The 20,300-nt window shown below is 46.3% G+C and overlaps 1 protein-coding gene across 1 annotated transcript in view; it reads left to right on the top strand.

Annotated features, from left to right (window-relative positions):
- The window catches only part of Ints8 (integrator complex subunit 8), a 439,588-nt gene that overhangs the window by 104,457 nt on the left and 314,831 nt on the right, over positions 1-20,300 (top strand). The window lies entirely within an intron of this gene.

A 20,300-nucleotide genomic window follows, 5' to 3' on the forward strand; every position in this document is an offset into this window, starting at 1 on the left:
ATAACGTAAGAGTATAATTAAAATGCCACACCTCTGGGAGTTATAGAAGAATTGACCTTGTATTGATTGGCCACCTGCAATTCTCCCCAAATATTTGACTTCGTCAAGAGCGTTTCCCTTGTCTGAAATGTTGACCCATGATGCAATACGATGAGCATAATGAGGGTCTCCACCGCTTCAGCCCTGCGTCTCTGCTGTCGCCACCATATTCTTTCCAGTTTTAGACCTAATGCATTCAGAACTTCCTAATGTCCACTCAGAAATCAACACATTTGCTTAATGATTCACAGGTTCCAATGTATTCATCTGCATTATTTAACTGGTCACCACAGTTTATTGGATGAAATCAGTGTAGCTGGTATCACTCCCACTGTATAGATCAGAAAATTAATGTCCTTCTGGTGATCAAGCACCAGAACGTCTACAAAGAAAGCAGGCGGCATGTGTGCTAGTCCAGGATTCTTTTCATACCACAAGACTGGCTACAGTGGGAGCTGGGAGAATAGTGTGATGTAAAGTAGGTGTAATGCTTGCCTAGCATGGAGGAGGTCCTAGGTTTTATCCCCAACAGTCCGTAAATGGGGTGTGGTGGCTCACACCTGTAATGCTGGCAGCATTCAGGAGGTAAAAATAAATAAATAAATCAGAAAGGAAAGTCAAGGTTTCCAGGAAACCTTCCAGGAAAGCAAGTTCCAGGCTAACCTGGAGTACATGAGACCCTTTTCCAAAACAGAGACAAACACACAAACCCTCCCCATTATATGGCTATGATTCACTAGTTTCAAGTATATCAGAATATTCTGGAAGGTCTGTTACTACCTATGTTACCTATGTTACTACATAAGTAGTTCGTATTCATGCCACAACCCTCAGCATTCCTGGTTCAGCAGCTCTAAGGTAGGGTCTGAAAATGTTCTCATTCACATCCTTTGCTCTCTCCCTTTCCTACCCCTTCTCAGCTTCCCTTGCAGCTAGTTCTGGTCAATGCTAACCTAGTTCTGGTCAATGCTAACCTAGTTCTGGTCAATGAGGTGTTGGGAGTTTTCAGGGAACCCTGTGCTGGATTAGTGTTGGAAACGTAGCTCAGTTGTCTATCATGTGTAAGATCCTGAACACCGAAACAAAAAAGGAAGGACGTCAGGGTTAGCAATGGTCTAGGCAGGGTGTTTTCAGGTTCTGGGCCTCTTATTCAAAGGTTCACACGGATTTGCAAAGTAGCAAGGGGATTTTACTCAAAGAAAAATGGTGGAAGAGATCTGATACACTGTCAGGAGTAATGGTGGGGCATGTAAGTGAAACAGCTCAAAAGCACCAGCCTATTGCCTGGTGCCATTTATAATGTTTTAATTTATCCCGGAGGTAGGAGCACACCTGACTGACATCATAAAGGAATCTTAGAATCAGCGTGGCAGGAGCAGAGTGAGCAAAGAAGATTGAGTTGGGTAGATAGGATGGGTTATGAAGATCACCTGACGGCCAGGAAATAGTAAAAACAAACAAACAAACATTCTGGAAGGTTCTCCCGTGGTGGTGAAATATGATTTGCCTCGTTTTCAAAAGACTGCAGTAGGCCAAGTAGGTAACAGAAGGGCTAAGAGAGAGAGTAGGGTGGCCACTGAGATGCTCCTGCTGTGGCAGCTGGCGGCTACAGTGAGACTTACATGCAAAGTGGAAAACTGGACCCCAGATCTATTTAGTAGGACTTTCTAGTGAAGGAGTCAATGGTGACAGCAGACCTTTTAAAATGAGCATCCCTAGGATTCAGGATTCCATCTGGGTGTCAAGAATTTGAAGCCAGGCATAGTGCAGGCCTTTATTCCCAGGCAGAGGCAGGCAGATCTCTGAGTCTAAGGCCAGCCTGGCCTGTGAATTGAGTTCCAGGACAGCCAGGGCTACACAGAGAAACCTGCCTTAAAAATTAAAATAGTTTAAAAAAAGAATTTGAAGCTGGTCATGGTGATTAAATGCTTAAAATTCAAATTGGGCGCGGCAAGGTAGAGTCAGGAGGATCAGGAGTTCAAGGTTAGACTGGACCACTGGAGAGCCTGTCTCAAAACAAACAAACAAACAAACAGCTTTAACTTTTATATAAAGGCTGTAAAGAATGTTTAGTTTTCATTTTGTCAAGTGGATTTTAAAATGACCTGTGAACACACCTGAGGGTATTTCCAGAGAAGTTAGCTGAGTAGTGAAGGTCTACCTGAACGTGGGCAGTAGCATCCCATTAACCGGGATCTGGGGAACAAAAAGAAGAGCATGAGAATCCATCTTCCTGCTCCTAATTCTAGGCCCAACAGGAACAAGCTGCCTCACCAAGTCCCCTGCCGCCACATCGAGAGCCACTGTGACCACACCTTCCTGACCATCATGGATTCTGCCTCCAAACTGACAAGAGCAAACCCGTCTTCTTTCAGTTTCCTTTGTGAGGTATTTTATCACGACCTGGGATTCCTGTTGGACAGTCAGAAGCTGGAGTGGAGAGGCAGGGAGTCTGGGTTGTCAGTAGAAGCTGGAGTGGAGTCCCATCAGTCAAAGCCCTGGGTTACATGAACTGTTGCCTAGGGGATTAAAGGAATTGAGAAGTCATGTTTGGACTGAGCCCAGGAGCCCTCAGAACCTTTGGAAATGGGGAGAGGGAATGAGTCTGTAGAGGGAACATTGGAGGGAAGAGGGCAGATGATTCTGCTGCAACCATCTTGCATTTTTAGGGTCACTTCTCAGAAAAGAACAAGAGAGGAGGAGGAAAAGCATGGGGGAAAAACTCTTTAACTTATGAAAAATATTTGAACCAACAAATACTCTAACACTGAAATTCAGGCCAAGAAAGACGTTAGGATTAAGACAAAGGATAGGAATTTTATGGTGGGAAAGAATACAAATTAATGTGAAAAACACTAAGACCCTAAGAGGAAACAGACAAAGATTATGAATAGACAGTTCACAAAGAAGGAAATAAAATTAGTAAACAAAGATTAAGAAAACATTTGACATTATCAACAAAGGAAGAAATACAGATTAGAACTACAAGATGATATGTTTTCAACTATCAAATGAACAAAAAGCTATTCATGCCATTTTACCCAGTAATTCCAATTCAGGGAAAGCTAAGAAAGTAAGCTAAAATGTGGATGAAAAAATTGACCACAGTTTTATAATAATAATAGAAAATAATTCAAATGCTAACACTGAGAGACTAGCTTGGGAAATTGTAGCATAGCTATACTATTACTTGTGATTTAATACAGATGGTGCCCCTGTATATATTTAAATGCTCAGTCACCAGGAAGTGGCACTGTTTGAGAATGATTAAAGGATTGGAAGGTGTGACTTGGTTGCAGGATGTGTGCACTGGGGTGGGCTTTGAGGCGTCAAAAGACGGTACGGGCCCAGCTTTTCTCTCTTTGCTGGCCTGCCTGCCGTTGGATCAGGATATAAACTCTCAGCCACTGCTCCAGGACCATGGATGTTGCCATGCTGCCCACCATGATGACCATGTTAACCACTGAAACTGTAAGCCAGCCCCCAATTAAATGTTTTCCTTTACAAGAGTTGCCTTAGCCGAAACCCACAGAATCAGCTGACCTGAACAAGGGGGAGCTTGTGGACCCCTGTCTGATAGCTGGGAAACCAGCATAGGACTGACCCAGAAAGCCCATGAATGTGAGTGTCAGTTAGGAGACCTGGGCAGTCTATGGGGCCTCTGGTAGGGAATCAGTATTTATCCCTAGTATAAGAACTTTGAGAGCCCGTTCCACACAGAGAGACACTTTGTCAGCCTAGGCACATGGGGGAGCAGAAAGGGGATGGGATTGGGGTTAGGTGGGGGGGGGAGAGGGTGAGGAAAATGGAATTGACATGTAAAACAAGCTTGTTTCAAATTTAAATGAAAAACAAAACAACAAAAAAAGAGTTGCCCCAGCCATAGTGTAGCTTCACAGCAACAGAACAGAGACTTAAGACATTGTTAAATTACTATCATTAAACTACAGAGACGTATAAATTATCTAGGAAGAATTTCTAGTAATGGGAAAACGTATATATTGCATTGATTTGTAAGAAGGATTAGGGACTGTGTAGATGGCTCAGGTGCTAAGTACCTGTCACATAAGTGTAAGCCCTCCAGTTTGTTCACTAGAGCCCACATAGAACAAAAAAGCCAGGAGGATCTGGGGCTTGTCGGCTGGTCAGTCAGTCTAGCTGAATTGTGAGCCCTGGGTTCAGTGAGAGACACTGTCCCAAAAATATGATAGAGAATGACTAAGGGCCTCTGGCCTCCGCTCTGATGGGCACATGTGTACATACAGACTGCACATATGTACACACACACCACGTAAGATTAAACTGCATATCATATCACATATTTCACTTATGGAAGCCTGTGGTAAAGGGAAACCCAGCTATGTGTTCGCCCATAGTCACGCAGGAAGGCATTGTTTCCTGCAGGATCCCTATTGGTGGCCTCTTCTAAGTATTAGGAATACAAAGATAACTCAAAAGGTTCTGCTGTGTGTCTAACTGAAATTTGAAAACTGATCTGCCTATCGTCTTCCAAACCTGACATGCTGATCTCATCTGAAAAACTGATCTTTGGAAGTAAATAACAAAGCCTAAAAGATGTAAATACACAGGGATCTAAAAACAACCCAGAAAAATTCAGCTTAGTTTAGGGTGGCTCATGGCTGTACCTCCCATTATCCCTGCTCCTGTCTGCACCCTCAGGTCTGAAAGCTGACAGGGGACTGTGGCATGGACTTAGCCATCAGCTGGGTTCTTAGAAACCCTCCTGTAGGCGTGAAGGTGGCCCTGGCCATAAAGGGCAGGACGTCAAGGCTGGGATGGAGAGGCCCATGGTATAGAAATTACTGGACAGCTTTGAATAAGGTGCTATGCACTGTTGTGTGGCTGTGAACAGACACCGTGACCAAGGTAACTCTTATAAAAGGAAGCATTTGATTGGGGGCTGGCTTACAGTTTTAGAGGCTTAGTCCATGGTCATCATGGTGGGAAACAGACAGACATGGCGCTGGAGCAGTAGCTGAGAACTTTAAACCCTGATGTGTAGGGAGCAGGCCTTTTATAGGTTTTGAAGCCTCAAAACCCATCCCTCGCAACACACCTACTCCAGCAGGGCACATTTCCTCATCCTTCCCAAACAGTTCATGGGGGCTAAGGACACACATAAGCGGTCTATGGCGGCCATTCTCATTTAAGCCACCACAGAGACCCTGAGTCAATATGGATTACCAGAGAGGTGGAGGGAGAAAGGTAGGAAAGAAGGGAGAGAGGAGGGAGGGAAAGATGAGGTTACAGAGCTGTAGGGTGAGGCTGATATCCCTCATGCATTTGTGCTCTGTCTTCCCCCTGAATGGATTTGTGGGGCCATGCCCCTGCTCAGCTTGTGTTCAGAGCCGCCTGGCGGGAGTTGTCCTGTCCACCTCTGTGACAAAGACTAGCTTGGAAGTGCCCGATTCTGCGTCAGGCTCAGCTGTGAGTCCCTCACATAGAATTCACATAGTCATGTGTCATAGGCACCTCAGCCATTCGTCCCAGGTTTCTGAGACCTAGCAACACGTATGTTTTGGTCATCCGTGGGCTGCGAATACAATGAGGGTGAGGAATTTCACTGCCTAGTGATTCCATAAGGTAATGATTACTCACGTTTGCAGTGATCCCAGAGTAAGCAAACATGCTCTGCTGCCCATTATGTAAAGGTCTAGCAGGCGGCTGTGTAGCTCAGTGGCAGGACACTCGCCTGTAAGTGCAAGGGCCCTGGTCTAATCCCCAAGGATAAGAAAAAGAAAAGGAAGAGACACTATTGTACAATTATATGTAGTACATGCTACTTACAATAAACAAACATGTCTAGGTTTATGAATTTACTATAGTACACTTTTCATCCCTACTTTAGAGTATATGCCTAATTGAAAGAAAAGTTTCGCATATGCACAGCTGGGCATGATAATGATAGTGCCCCATGCCAGAGTTCAGGAGGTGGAGGCAGGAGAGATGCCACATGTTCAAGGCCAGCCCGGGTCTCAGCCAACTACATAGTGAGACCTAGTCTCAAAACAAAACAGAACGGGCTGGTGAAATGCCTCACAAGCCTGATGACCCTAGTTCTGTCCCCAAATCCTGCTTGACAGGAGGAGAGTAGACTTCAGCATGGTATGCTCTGACCTTGCATGCATGCTGTCCGCCATTCAAACAGCAGCTTTCCAAGGAAGTGTTCTCCCTCGAAGGGTCCCAGCTGTTCTTTTTCTGATCTAGTGTCTGAAATAGGGGACAGAGACACCCATGTGCACATGCACAGTCTTCACTCATGCATACATGGGGGAAAAATTAATAGTTCTTAAAACGTTTCTGAACTTAATTAAAAAACAAACAAACAAACGTGTATGATGGCACATGCTTTTGATCCAGCACTCACACTCGGGAGGCAGAAGCAGGAGGATCTCTGAGTTTGAAGCCTACCTGATATACATAGAGAATCCCAGGCCAGCCAGGGACACTCTGCCTCAAGAACCAAAACAAAACCCCCAAACCACAAACAGACAGACAGAGCCCCTCCCTCCACACTGTGTTATGCCAGCAGAGGCCTTGTGTTTATTGCATCTGTTGATTGCATGGAGCCCTAGATGGAGGATCCGATACCATTTAGCCTTGAGTGCATGCCCTCCTGCATTCTGTTCCATTCACATAAAGATGGAGATCGCTTAGGATGCTCGTCCCAGCCACAGTTCTGTCCTTATCAGTGCCTCACTCTGATTGTTAGACTTCTAACTCACCGGTTAAGCACCGGTGCTTGAGGGACAGCCAGCTGTATTATCTGTTTTCTGGCCTTGTGTCCTTCCTTCACATGAACCTTCTCTCCCGACCAAACTACAGCAACTTCACCAATGCTCGACCAGAAGAAGTTCAGATGTGCGGAGGGGATTCTGAGAACTTAGTCTTTAAGCTGGGTCTGGGTGTTGGGGTTGTAGCTCAGCTGGTAGATTGCTCACCTAGCAAGCACAGTGACCAGAGTTTCATCCTTTGGACTTCATAAAACTGGGTGTGGTGTCTCACATTTGTGTTTCTAGAACTTGGGAGGCGGAGGCAGGAGTATCCCAAGTTAAAGGTTACCCTCAAGCCACATGGTGAGTTGATGGCCTGGGCTACAAAGAAAAGAAAAAAGGATTAAATGTTTTTGTCAGTGGCATAGAAAGACAGATTGTGAAATCAATGTAAAGGAAAATGAATTTCGGAGTATAGAAATAAGTGTAGCACCTTTAAACCCAGCACATGGGAGGCAGAGGCAGGTGGATCTCTGTGACCTCAGGGCCAGGACTACATAGTGAAACCCTGAGTCAAAAGAAGAGAGGTAAATTGGACATTGATTTCTAATGACTGTGTTCATAGGGGTGGGTGGAGCTGTAGTCAAGGCTATAATCCCAGGATTTAGAGGTTGAAACAGGAGGATAAGGAGTTCAAGGTTAGTCTAGTGTATATGAAAAAAAGAAAGTTTACCTTTTTTTATTGTTTTGTTTTGTTTTTTTCAGACAGGGTTTCTCTGTGTAACAGCCCTGGCTGTCCTGGAACTCTCTCTGTAGACCAGGCTGGCCTCGAACTCAGAAGAGATCCACCTGCCTCTGCTTTCTGAGTGGTGGGATTAAAAGTGTGCACCACCACCGACTGACTAAAAATTCATTTCTGAAGAAGAATCCTAAGTGACGCCTCTCAGAAGCTACATGATCTGGAGCAAGCTACATCATTTCCAGCGGGGGTGTGGTGGGGGTGGGGTTCATCTGAGGGAGACTGTCTTCATTTCTTTTCTTGTTGCTGTGATAAAATACTCTGACCAAAGCAACTTAAGGGAGAAGAGTTTTCTTTAGTTCTCAGTTCCAGGTTAAAGTCTATCACAGCCCCAGTGTACAGTGTGTGTGTGTGTGTGCACGTGCACGTGCATTCCCAGTGTACAGTGTGTGTGTGTGTGTGCATTCCCAGTGTACAGTGTGTGTGTGTGTGCATTCCCAGTGTACAGTGTGTGTGTGTGCATTCCCAGTGTACAGTGTGTGTGTGTGCATTCCCAGTGTACAGTGTGTGTGTGCATTCCCAGTGTACAGTGTGTGTGTGTGCATTCCCAGTGTACAGTGTGTGTGCATTCCCAGTGTACAGTGTGTGTGTGTGTGCGCGCGCGCGCGTGCATTCCCAGTGTACAGTGTGTGTCTGCAGTCCCCATGTACAGTGTGTGTGTATCTGCAGTCCCAGTGTTCATGAGTGGGGGCAGCAGGAGCAGGAGCTCAGCATCATCTTAACCTACATAGCAAGTTTTAGGCTCACTTGGGCTACATGAGACCCTGCCTCAAATAAAACAAACACCAGAAAAAAACCCAAAAAAACCAATAAAACCTGTGCTAACTTTTCGGTCTGATAATCCCAGCATTCCTGCCACCTCTGGTCTGGTCCTCCTCAGACTGTGTGTTTTGTTTTTAATTGTTGCTTTTTGAGATGGTCTAGCTGTGTAGCCCAGGCTGACCTTGAACTTGCCGCAATACTATTTCCGTCTCCAGAGCTCTGGTGTTACAGGTGTGCACCACCACACTTGGCTTCCAAATAACGACTTTTGTCTCTTAGTATGTTATCTTCTCAGCAGGGGACAGAATGTACCAGGTTAAAGGAACTGCTATAAATAGGCTTTTCCTGTGTGGTAGTGCAGTAGCGAGGGGATGCCTTCTGCAGCCCTGTGTCAGCGTTTAATGAGCCTCTAGCTGTGGGCCCCACACATGTCCCTGGGGAGGACAGGGTGACTGGAAGTTCGGAGATGTTCACTCTGCAGACTGTGGGCTGTGCCTCCAGGTGACCAGTCCCTGTCGGTAGCTAGCTAGCTCAGGAGAGCAGAGTGTTCAATATGGTTTCTTCCTCCAGTTCCTGGAAGCAAAACTCACAGGAGCGTGGGATGCCTGTAGTGTTGAGCCCGGGCGGCCTGTCAGCACTGAGGCTCTGGCATCTCCTCCCCTTCCACCCCCTGGCCCAGTCTTCCGTGGTGAGCCACCATGGTGAGACTGTTCACCTGTGAGGTGCTGCCCTCTGCAACTCAGAGGCAACAGTCCCGCCTCACACCCTGGTCTCAGAGCCTCTGAGAGCTTCCCAGGAGACTGCAAGCAGTCAGCGTTGACTAAGATAGTAAAGGCCTTATTGGGAAATTCAAAGGCTTATAATTGGGAAAATGGCTTTTGAACGCTATCTTTGAGAGGATTCTATGTCTAAAGACAACGTGGATGGGAGTAGACTCCCAGGCTGAGGGAGCCCCATGAACAGCGAGGTGAGGTAGGAAAGTATCAGGAGTTCTTGGGGGTGTGTGATGAAAGGTGTTTTAACAGCTGGATGAGTCTTGCAGGTGATGTCAAAAGCAGGGGTTAGAGGTGCAGATACTGTTAGCAGACAGACCAGTCTGGTCACCTTCTTCCTTGGGAACAATGCTGGGTACATCTGTTTTCCTTACTGGTAGAGCTGCCTCTCCCCCACAGGCTGGAAATGCTAGATAATCATTATCTGTCTATCTTTCAATGAGGCTGTGCCTATATGATCCCAGGGTAGCCAAAGGGGATGGAAGGGAAATCTGCAGAGGGATTTCTGGAAAGAGTTTTCTCCCTAGTCATAAAAGACTCCCATGTAAGAACGTCTCTCTTGTTCCGCTTTGAGCGTGATTGTGTAACAGTGGGAGCTCTGGGGTTGTGGCAGCTAGGCAACTATATCGTGACCGTGAGGGTATATAAAGCTGCAAGCCCAAGGTGCCAAGGGTGGCAGACAAGGCACAGTACGTTGTCCTCGATGATGTCATTGTACATCTCTACATATGCTCTTCCATGTTTGGAACTCAAAGTTGCATAAAATGATGTACTTTCAGATGTGTCCAGCCTGAGGCCTATAAACAGCTTGTGTCCCTAGAAACAGTGCATGGGGTCCAACAATGTCATGCTGCAATGTAAAAAAGTTTGATGCCCCTAGAAGCCACTAATCTAACATCAGCTCAGACATAGAAAAGAAAATACGTAATTCTTTCATCTAAGAATGCTTTCTTTGCAGCCTTCTTATATTCTTTAAAAAAAAAAAAACATAAGTAAATACTTAAATTGGGCATGGTAACTCACACCCATAATCCCAGAACTCAGAGGCAGGTGGATTGCTACAGGTTCTAGGCCAGTCTAATCTGCCAACTCCTGGGTTAATCTACTTTTTTTATACAACCCAGGACCGTCAGCCCGGATGTCACCACTCACAGTGGGCTGGGTCCTCCCACATCGATGATTAACTGAGAAAATGTTCTACAGGCTTGCCTGCTGGACAGTTTTTGTTTGCTTTTGGTTTTTGAGACAGGGTCTCTCTGCGTATCCCTGGCTATCCTAGAACTCGCTTTGTAGACCAGGCTAGCTTCAAACTCAGAGATCCTCTTGCCTCTGTCTCCTGAGTGCTGGGAAATTTTGACGAAGTCATTTTCTCAGTTGAAGTCCCCCATATCTAATGACTAGCTTGTGTCAGGATGACCAGGATGACAAGGAAACTAGCCAGCACAAGTATAGCCGATGCCCACACTGTCTCTACACTAGGCCCAAGAGCGAGAGGTCTGGGCCTGTAAGATGGCTCAGCAGGTACAGGCACTTGCTGTCAGACCTGATGACCTGAGTCTGGTCTCCTGGGACCCACAGCTGGACAGAGAGACAGAGTCTTGCAGGTTGCCCTCTGACTGTCACATGCACACATGGCACACCCAACACACAGTGAATAAGTAAATGTAATTTTCTGAATGAGCCATTAGTTCTCCGTACTGTCCACACCAAAGCCTTGGCTCCCAGCAGGAACCACTCACTGACTCAGGTCTACTGAGAGTTTCTCTGCGGCTTTTCTAAATTTGGCTAAACCCCTGGAGACACATAGTTTCCAGTGGCTCAGCTGGCACAGCCTTACTGTTCCTATGCCCTGTGCTGCAACTCGCATTGATTTTGTTTTTGTCTACCTTTAAAGTGTCCCTTGGTCACTCTCTCCTGCAGGAGGCCCTTGCCCACAGCACTACACACCTGTGTCAGCCATCACAGGCATTGCAGTAGAAGAGGAACCAAGCAGGGCAGCAGTCAGAATTTGTTTGAAATTCTGAGTACACCTGAATATGTATTAGAGTGGCCGCCATCATCAGGGACAGTCCTGGCTAGTGGATCTTCCCACTTGTCGGGGGTTAGTCTAGGATTCCTGAGTCAGAATCCCCACTTGCTTCTATGAAGCATAGAAGAGGAAGAGGAAATCAGAGACAGACGGCAGAAGTCTCTCCAAGCTGTTGCAGCCCCGAATGCTTGCACAAGCTCTCACAGTGCTTTCTTGTGTGTCTCGGCCTTTCTCAGCCTGAAGGTGAATCTCACTCCTGAATTAATTTTGTCAATTTTATTATTTTTACTATCTGTGAAATATTTTCACTGTCTCCTCTAGGATCACCCCACCCAAGGGCTCATCTGAGTGTCTTAACAGTGTTGGGAAGACACAACTAATCAGGCCCAGCATGTGTGAGGCAGGGTTGGCACCCAGCAGTGTGAAACCAACCAACCAGCCAAGAGCAGCGGCCCCCACTGGCCAGGCTCCCTTGTGGCCTCTGCATTGCAGGGCCCATACTTCCGCCTAGGCTGAAGTTGGATGACTGTTGGCCTCTTGTGTTCTACTCCTGTATCCACAACTGAATTTTCTCTGCCCCTCTCAGCTCCCATGAGCCTTGGCTTGGCTTGTACAGAGAGGAAACCAGAGAGAGACAGGGAGAGAGAGAGAGAGAGAGAGAGAGAGAGAGAGAGAGAGAGAGAGAGAGAGAGAGAGAGAGAGAGAATCTGAGAAAGGGGAGGTGGACACTGACTGCTACCTTCTACAAAGATTTTTAAACTGAATTCTTTCCACCTTTGAAATGTTTCTTCTCGTTTTCTTCGGAAGTGGGAAGATTCTCAACACCACCAAGTACCCAGAAAGGTGGCCTGGCCTGCACCACAGTCACACTTCTAAGTTTCATTCCTGTTTGCAAAATTTCTTAGGCCAGTGTGTTGTGAAAGTAGACATGAATCTGCATTTTTAAATGACAGGCCTCAGAGGCTAGAGAGGTGGCTCAGAGGGAAAGCATGTGCATAGAAATGTGAGGACCTGAGCCCACATCCCGGCGCCCACAGAGGGAGCTGCATGTGGCCACTCACACCCCTAAACCTAGCACTGTAGGAGGCTGGAGACCGAAGCCCACTCAGCCTGCTGCTTGCCAGTCTAGCTTCAAGTGCAATGGGTGAGGTGGAGGGGGATGGAGGAATCTGATCTCCTGCTCTGGTCTCCATCCAAACGTGCGTGCTCAATTGTACACACATGCATGCACACGTACATTTATACACACCACCAAGAAAAAACATTATGAAGGCCGATGTGTCTATTTAATGAGCGAATACTGAAGTGAGGGCTGAGGACACCTGGCTTTCCATGGTTCCAACCCCTGACCTAATTGTTTGCTTCAGCTTCTCCACTCACATGAGGAAATACACCGAGGAGCAGACAAACAATGCAACACCACACAGGTCCATGGCTCAGCACAAAGGAATGAAGTACCAGCACTTCCGGCAACATGGGTGAGCCCGCAAGGCTCTGCCTCGTGTGAAAGATGCCAGCCGCAAAAGCACACACCAAAGCTGCACAATCCAGCTTGTATAATGGATAGGACAGCTGAATCCACACTCCTGGCGATAGATGGGAAAATTAATTAATGAAAATGTCCTTAAATCATTATGACAGTGTTTGTATTCAAAACTGAAAATACTAAAAATAATAATTGCGTTGCAGGTACATTTTCAGTAATTAAATTCCGTGCTGTGTGAAATATATTTCATTAAGAGTGACATGAAAATAAAAACATGGAGTGGCAATTTAAATTTTCTGTTGTTATTGGAGGAGGTACACAGACACCACAACACATGTGGAGGCCGGAGGACAACTTTGTAGAGTCGGTTTCTTCCACCATGTGGCTCCCAGGGATCAAACTCAAGTCATCAGGCTTGGCTGCAGGTACCTTACTCACTGAATCGTCTTGACAGCCCAGGGACATGAGGCTTGGGGCTGTGAGTCTCAAGCTGATGGTGGCTGGGGCTTGGGGTGCTCACTCCAGTGCGAATTCCCTTGAGTGTCCTCAGTCACTCTGTTCTTTTTCCTTCAGACTGCAGAGTTGTTATTCTCTAAGACTAGCACCATCAGGAGTGCCCTCTGTGATGAGCCCTGGAGAGACCTCTAGAACTACAGCAACCCAAGGCTTGGTTCCAGCAGGACCTGGGGAGGCTGAGATGTCTGTTTTAGTCACACGACCAGGATAAAGATTTGTAAGGTGGCATTACAGCAAGGGTCTGTGTGGGTGTGGCATCGTGAGGTATCATAGGACAAAAGTGACCAGCCTTGAGAAGGAGCAGCTGTATCTGTTTCTGCATTTTTGCTGGTTGGGGAAGTCTCAAGAGTTAGAACTAAGTAGTAAGGACCCCAAGAGACAGTCCCAGGTTCACTAATGCCAAATGCTCAGATCTCCAGATCCAAATCCCGAAGCCCCTTTGCTGGCCAGGGTAGAGTGTCCCTGTAACTTCAGCCCTTGGTCTGAGGCCGGAGGATAGTGAATCCAAGGCCAGCATGGGCTACTGAGTAAGGTTATCCTAAAAGGTTAAAACCCTGAAAGCCAAACATGCCCAAACACACACTTCCTTTTTTAAAAGACAGAAAGCCAAGTTCTGGGGTGGGGATGAATGCATTTTAGTTGGATATAAGATAGAAGCCTGGTGTAGACATTAGAATGGGAATCTGAAGTAGAGAAGGTCCAGCCTCGTGTGGGGTACTGTCTTGTCTGCCAGGGCCCTGAAAAGAACAGACACAGAAAGCTAGCTGCTTTCTGGGGGCTGGAAGTACTTCCAGCCTCAGGGCTAAGAGTTGCATGGTTGGCTTTTCTGGTTCTTGGGCCTTTGGACTTGGCTCCTTGAAGACCAGCCTGTGTGGGAGTGACTCACAGCAGGGCTTTGGGCACCCCCCACACACACACCCTCCCCCAAGGATTTGGATCCTGGCCTGGTGCTTCAAGCTACATAGGCAAGCACTCTTCACTGAGCCATGTTCCCAGCCTCTGCCCGCAGCATCTCAGGTACCTGCAGCTAGCTGTAAGCTGGATGCGCTCGGACAACCCCACTCAACATGCATTTCGATTTTTGACCTATTTGGTTTTTTGTTTGTTTTCTCTTTTTCTGTTTGTTTGTTTTTTGACACAAGGTTTCTCTGTGTAGCCTTGGCTGTCCTGACGCTCTGTAGACCAGGCTGACCTCGAACTCACAGTGATCTGCCTGCCTCTGCCTCCCAAGTGGGCACCACCACTACTGGGCGTATTTCTTTATGAACGCTGTTCATCTTTTCAAAACTGTTATGTCTGTCTGAGGGTTGTGATGGTGCCTGGATGTTTATGCTCCCAAAGATGTGTGACGTGTCATGTCATGTGACCTATGAAGTGTTCTGTCATGCTTGTAACTTGCTTCAAATGAGTCCTCTTTTCATCATGTGATTATCTGAGTGTGTGGCACATGTCTGTAATTCTAGGACTTAGTAGGTGGAGGCAGGAGGCCAGCCTTGGCCACATGAGCTCTCATCTGGGGGGAAAAATGGGATTTCAACATTCAGGGTTCTGGCATTAGGAGCTGTTTATTTTTCAGGACCACGGTCCTAACCCAGGCCCAGCTGGCAGTGTGGCAAGCCAGTGTCACAGATTAAATCAAGAGAGAGTAATCTGTGGTGCAAGGACATCCAGTTTTTCATGTGGGGTTTGAGGATGTCCCTCTCTTGCAAATCCTCCACTCCACTTCTTTCCAAAGAACTCTACATGGAGTCTGCAAGATGGCTCTGTAGGTAAAGAAACAAAAATCACCTGTTGTACAAAGCCCCATGACTTGAGTTTGATCCAGAGAACCCACATGATAGAAAGAAAGGTTGTTCTCTGACCTCCACAGGATCACCACGGTATACATGCGACATGTCCCCAATACATGTTTTAAAAGCTCTACATACCCTTCTGCATCATCACCCTGTGTGTGCATGTGTGTTTGTGTGTGAGAGTGAGTGTATGAGAGAGAATATATGTGTTTGTGAGTATGTGTGTGTTTGTGTGTGAGTATGTGTATGAGAATGTATTGTGTTTGTGAGTGTATGTATGTGTGTGCATGGGTGTTTGTGTGTGAGTGTATGTATGAGAATGTATTGTGTTTGTGAGTGTGTGTATGTGTGTGCATGGGTGTTTGTGTGTGAGTGTGTGTATGAGAGAGTGTATGTGTTTGTGTGTGAGAGTGTATGTGTATGGGAGTACATGTGTGTTTGTGAGTATGTGTGCATATGTATTTGTGTGTGAGAGTGTGTGTATATGAGAGTGTATGTGTGTTTGTGATTGTGTGTGCATGTGTGTTTGTATGTGAGAGTGTATACTTATGAAAGTGTATTGTGTTTTTGTATGTGCATGTGTGTTTGTATATGTGCATATGTTTGTGTGTGAGAGTGTGTATGAGTGAGAGTGTATGTGTGTTTGTGAGTATGTGTGCATGTGTGTGTAAGAGTGTTGTATGAGTGTATGTGTGTGTGCATGCATGTTTGTGTGTATGAGTGTGTTTGTGAGTGTGTGTGTATGTGTGCATGTGTGTTTGTGTGTGAGTGTGTGTATGAGAGAGTGTATGTGTTTGTGTGTGTGAATGTGTATTTGTGTGTGAGTGTGTGTATGAGAGTGTATGTGTGTGTATGTGTGTGCATGTGTGTTTGTGTGTAAGTGTATGAGAGTATATGTGTGTTTGTATGTGTGTATGTGCGTGCATGTGTGTTTGTGTGTGAGAGTGTGTGTATGAGAGAGTGTATGTGTTTGTGTGTATGTGTTTGTGTGTATGTGAATGTGTGTTTGTGTGTGAGTGTGTGTGTATGAGAGTGTGATGTGTGCATGTGTGTGTATATGTGTGAATGTGTGTGTGTCTCTATGGAAGCCAGAGGTCAACCTTGGGTGTCATTTCTTAAGTAAAATCCACCTCATTTTTAAAAAATCGTATGTTTTTATTGTATGTGTATGAGTATTTCCCTTCATGTATGTGTATATACTACATGTGTGCCTGGTGTCCATGGAGGCCAGAAGAGGGCTCTGAATCTTCTGGAGTTACAGATGGTGTGAACAGATGGGTACTGAACCAGGGTCCTCTGCAAGAGCAGCCAGTGCTGCTAACTGCTGAGCCATCTCTCTAGTTCCCATCTTACTGTTTGAAACCAGGTCTCTTACTGGGCCCTGGGGCTCACTGATTCAGATAGGCTGTCCATGTAGTGGACCCCAGGAATCCACCTGCCTGCCTGCCCAGCGATGGGGTTATGAGATGTGTGTGTTTTACTTGGATCTTGGGGATCCAACCCAAGTCCCCACAGTTTTAAGGCTGGCACTTTGCATCTGAGCCATCTGTCTGCCTCTCCATCATCATATACATGACAGATGTGGGAAAGTGGTTTCGGCCAGCTGTGGCTGCTCTTCCCTGTAATCCCAGTACTCTAGAGGCTACAACAGAGGATTTCCATGAGTTCCAGATTAGCCTAGGCTGTAATGTGAGGTCCCGTCTCAAAAACAAACACAAAACAAAACAAAACAGAAAATCCCTTTAGAATCTGACTACTCCTAGTGAGTCAAAGCCTGGAAATTTCCACATAGAAAATAAATCTGGCTTAAGAGAAATTTCCCCATGGTAGGAATAAAGGCCATAATGGGTTAACAAAAGTTCCAGAACACCCAGGCATCTGAAGTAGTGTAATGGAACCAGTTACCAAAACCTTCTCAGCCAGCAAACCTCCAGGATTCCCAGTTTGAGTCTTGTCTTTCCTGCCCAGGAAACCCAGTAGCCTGAGAGCAGAAGCCTGACCCAGGAAGCCACTTTCCGTCACCTCTGATTTCATGTCCCGTAACAAGCTCACTTGGACAAAGTGTCCAGAGCTAGTACAGCAATAACTCTAAACATCAAAAGTCTCAGGAAAAAAATAAGGAGTTGCCTCAGGGAACTACATGTACCACATAAAGAGGATCATGTTTCCATCCCCTCCTCCACTCACTGCTTCCAAAACAGACATCTGAAAAGCCAGGAAACCATCAGAGGAACAGATAAACAGAAGCTGCCTGAACTGCTCGCTCAACCGGTGTTCCCCAAGCGCTGGCTCCCTGTGTCAGGGACACCTTAAAAGACCTTTGGCTGGAGCCTGCTCTTTCTGATCTTGATGCCCATTGTCTGACCCTAAGTATAAACACCTGGAAGCAGTGTCTGCTCACGGGGTACTCTGAGGAGTAGGGGGGACTAAAATCCAGCTACAAGTCACTAGCTGTGGGGTGGTAACCAGGCCAGTGGCTGTCCTCACCTGTAAGGTGGGAACCGTACCAACATTTACCTCAGATTTGTTGTAATGGTATAATAAGATTGCGTATATGAATGAGAACATAATCTAGATTGTTCCTGCCCCTTCTTTCTGTTTCTCTTCACTTCTGTTTTCTTTCCTTTAAAAAGAGTGTGTGCGCGTGTGTGTGCGCGCGCATGCTCATGCTGATACACACATGTGTAGCACACAGACGCCAGAGGAGAAAGCATTCTTCTCCATCACTCTACCTATCACAATGAGCCCCCAGCTAGGCTGGATGCCAGCAAGCTTTGGGGGTTCTTCCTGTGTCATTTCCCACCCCACTGATATGGTTACAGGCACACACTCCACACCCTGGGTCTGGGATTAAAATCAGGTCCTCAAGCTTTCTTTTCTTCCCCATTTGGCCATCTGCCAGCCTTCTTTCTGGGGTTGTTTGGTTTGCGTGTTTGCTTTTAGGCAGAATCTTATTTTAGCTCACACTGACCCGGAACTCACTCCATAGCCCAGTCTGGCCTTGAACTCACCTCAGCCTTCTGGGTGTGCTGGGATTACAGGCTTGTGACTCCAGACCTGTCCCAATTCTACTTATCCTTCCAGAGTTAGTTTTTGTTTTGTTTTGTTTTGTTTTTTAATATAAGCAAATGAATGTATTTGTCTTTCATCTCTTTGCTTCCAAAGAGGAACATACGTTTGTCTGTGCCTTGCTTTTCTACCTAACCCATCTTGGAAATCTTTCATATCTCTGTGAAGAGAGCATATCCCTCTCCCTCCCTCCCTCCCTCCCTCCTCCCCACCCCTGTCCACAGCACAGTGAGATACTAGTGTGTGGTGATAGCACAGTTTATTTACCACCCCTTATGGTAAGCCATACGGAGTATTTTCAAGCTTGGTTTGATTTATTACAAATGGCAGTGGATTTCTATAACATGGTAAATAAAAGACCCAGAGACTTGGTGTTCAAGCTTCAAGCTGAAGATCAGAGAAGCAAAGCAGCCAAGCCAGTAGATCCGCTGAAATGGCAGATCTAGGAATCCTCAGAGGCAAAGGGCTCTCTGCTCCTGTCTCCTCCTCCTTTTATTATCTTTCCACCCAGCCCCATCACTCCTGTCTCCCCTCCCTAGTGCTGGGGTTAAAGGCTCTGAGATCATTTTGTGTGAGCTGTTTCTTTTAGGACTGGATCAGTTTTGTGTAGTCAGTGTGGCCTTGAACGCACAGAGATCCATCCACCTCTTAATTCTGAGTCCTGGGATTCAAGGTGCGTGTTGACACTGCCTGGCTTCTGCAGCTAACTAGTGTGTCTGCTTTGCTATTGTAATCTCCAGTGGCTTCAATAAATCACAAACACTATATCACTACAGGGTCCCTTTGATGCACACTGCCATTGTGCCGTTTGGCTGTAAGGCTAAGGAGTTGATGGCTTTGAAATTTTTAAGAGTAATTTTACTGTTGTATAATTTCCTGCCCTTGTATTTTTGATACCTTTTGCCCAGTCATGCCATTTTATTTCTCCACAGGGTGTAAGGGTTTGAGTGGGACTTTTAAAGATTACTCTCGGCATTTCTTAGTTGCCTGCAGTTCTTTGTTTGGGGGTGGGGCCCCATGAACACCCCCCCCCATGTTAGCATGCCTATTGGTGAGTTTTGTTTAGGCAGCCATATTGTTGAGTTATGACTGAAGCCCTCTGTCATTTCTAGAAGATAAAATCTCAGCAGATTTCCTGGTAGTTTGGCTTCCATAATCCTGCTCAGCAGATTTCCTGGTAGTTTGGCTTCCATAATCCTGCACCCTCTTCCATGACGTTCCCTGCACTTTAGATGTAGGAATTGTGCTGTAGATGTGTCTATCAGTTGGGGCTCAGAACTCTGTGATCACGGTTCTCTGCATTTTGACTGGTTGTGGTTTTCTGTAGTGGTCTGTTGCAGGGTCCCGGCGGGTGTCCCTTTGGGGGTAGGGGAAAGTAAGCAGGGGTGAGCCTTATATATCCCCGACCCTGCTCCAGGGGGGAGATCTGCAAAGGTGATGTGGTCGCTGTCCACAGGTCCACGTCATCTCTCGTCAGACTCAGCTGCTGCTGTCAAGGCCCTGGGCCCCAGGCTGGCTGTCAGGAGATATTTACTGTGCATGTCTTACTGTCAGTCTAGGTCCACTGTCAGGCCGGTTGAGGGTTAGTTTTCCCACAGGTCTCTGTCTCCAGAGTTCTGGAATTAAGGGCATGTACCACTACCTACCTTGAAAAGGGATTCTTTCTTTAGCAGGCAGGGTCTTGTTTAATGGAATGGCTGTGTTGACCATTTCTTAAGATGGCTCTACAAGGGAGTGGAGAGATGGCTCAGCGGTTAAGAGCACTGACTGCTCTTCCAGAGGATCTGGGTTCAATTCCCAGACAGCTATCGGTAACTCCAGTTCCAGGAGACCCAACACCCCCACACAGACATATGTGCAGGCAAAACACCAATCAATGCACATAAAACAAAAATAAATAAAAGTGGGACTGGGGTGGCACTTGCCTTTAATCCTAGCACTCGGAAGGCAGAGGCAGGCAGAATTCCAGCCTGGTCTATAGAACGAGTTCCAGGACAGCCAGAGTTACACAGAGAAACCCTATAAAATAAAAATAGTTTTGGTTGTGAGCATAGCCTTTAACGGCTGAGCCATCTCTTAGCTGGGCATTACTTTAATCCCAGCACTTGGGAGGCAGAGGCAGAGGCAGGCGAATCTCTGTGAGTTCGAGACCAGCCTGGTCTACAAGACCTAGTTCCAGGACAGGCTCCAAAACCACAGAGAAACCCTGTCTCTAATAACCAAATAAATAAACAAACAACAAATAAATAAATAAATAAATAAATAAGCCTCTGCAAGCATTCGGTTTCTCAAGATAAAGT

The sequence above is a fragment of the Phodopus roborovskii genome, unplaced genomic scaffold (genome assembly GCF_943737965.1).
Source record: "Phodopus roborovskii unplaced genomic scaffold, PHOROB, whole genome shotgun sequence".
Classification (NCBI taxonomy): domain Eukaryota; kingdom Metazoa; phylum Chordata; class Mammalia; order Rodentia; family Cricetidae; genus Phodopus; species Phodopus roborovskii.